The following is a 1,891-nucleotide window of genomic DNA, read 5'->3' as shown; positions in this document are numbered from 1 at the left end:
CGCGGGCAGCGATGCCAAAGCAGTGGCGGCAAAAGGGGGCTGGGGATGGCGCAAAGTGGCATGAATTCACTTCGAAAGAAGACACCCACGCGCACGCCCCCTAATCAATTGCGGCTCCAAGTGTCAATCACATTTGCTTCCTGTTCCTTGCACATCACGTGCGAGTGGAATGCGAGCGGGCATCCAACGCAGATGATCGGCAGAGTGTTTGTTTTGTTTTGTTTTGTTGTTACATTGGCCATTTTTGAAATGATCAATTCATGGTTTTGATTGTCACTGGACATCTATCATTGGAATAGTTCAGGCCTCCTCACTTTTTTCGGCCATTTTGACCAGTCAAATACATCCAAATGAAGACTTTGCTTATTTGGGGCCAAGACGACAGCGAAAGAAGACGACGACGACGGCGACTGCTTCGTGTTTCACAGGGGTCCGTCTGCTCCGATTGAGTTCTGGCTTTAAAATAGAGGAAACGTTATCCGATCACGCCTCGAGCCGGATACGCTTGCCTGCTTTCTGATGTTTCCGTTCGAAGAGAGCTCTCAGAAAGCACCGCTGCGCAGAAATAACTCGGGAAGGGCACGTGGGAATAGAGACGGTGTCTGGTCGGTTTAAAAATGATGTCATCATCTTTTGCTCGTTCTCTTGAAACGCTTGCAATACGAGCAAAAAGAGAGAAGGAAAAAGGAAAAAAAAAAGGCTCGGGTGTCAGCTCTCAGAAAGCACCGCTGCGCAGAAATAACTCGGGAAGGGCACGTGGGAATAGAGACGGTGTCTGGTCGGTTTAAAAATGATGTCATCATCTTTTGCTCGTTCTCTTGAAACGCTTGCAATACGAGCAAAAAAGAGAGAAAGAAAAAGAAAAAAAAAAGGCTTGGGTGTCTTGGCAGGACAGATCGCCAGCAAGCAACGTCGTCTTCCGACGGCGCATCATCAATTCAAAAAGCGACGAGGAGATGTCGACTGACTCTTCTTTTCTCCGGCGACATCAAAAGGCCATTTAGTTGCATCGGCGCGGCCCATAATCTCCCCTTTGTGCGTCCAGACGAGCCGCTGTTCCGGCACCGGAACCGCCATCCCGCAAACAAACCGTTTGATGAATGCGATTCAGAGATGAAACGTCATGACATACCCCGGCGGGGCACGCCGCCTCGCGACTCTGCGTGCGGCAACTTTGTGCTTCGCTCCATCCAGCGGCCGCGCTTGGACAAAACTCGCACATTCGGGATCAAAGTTGGAGAGGGACTTCAAACGTATCCTTGCACGGGATGTCGATGATTCGCCATTGTTTGACCCGTGCCTTCCATGACCTCAAATACTTTACGGGCCGCAACATGGAGGAAGAAGACGCGCCTGCTATGTCGATCCGACACATCTCAAGATTTCTTTACGCCCTTTAATGCAACATTTTTCCTCCAAATCCCCCTTCACTTGTTGCGCTTGGTCAAGTCCGCCCATCAATCAATTGAGGCGCTTTCTCGTCGGGAGGGTGGCGGGCGTGCCGGAGCCTCTCCCGGATGTCTTCGGGCAGTGGGCGGGGGACACTTGCAACGGGTTGCCGGCGCATCACAGGGCACGCACGGACCAACAACCATTCGCGATCACAATTCCGAGCGTTCCATGAACATGCCGCGCATGTTTTTGGAGTGTGGGAGGAAGCCGAAATACCCGGCGAAAACCCACGCAGGCACGGGGACAACACGCAACTCAACGCAGGAATGGGCGGGGCCGGAATCAAACCCCGCACCTCGACACTGTGAGTCGAACGTGCTAACCGCTTGACCAGCGGTCCTGCTTCGTCAAGTCATTCGGAAAATCCCCTTGCGGTCTTTTATTGCACAACTTTTCCTGCTCCGCCTCACTCCTTTTCTCCCCCCCCCCCCCCCCCTTT

This window comes from Hippocampus comes, unplaced genomic scaffold, assembly GCF_001891065.2.
Source record: "Hippocampus comes isolate QL1 unplaced genomic scaffold, H_comes_QL1_v1.1 scaffold226, whole genome shotgun sequence".
In the NCBI taxonomy this organism is placed as follows: Eukaryota; Metazoa; Chordata; class Actinopteri; order Syngnathiformes; family Syngnathidae; genus Hippocampus; species Hippocampus comes.
Note: the sequence above shows the minus strand (reverse complement) of the source record.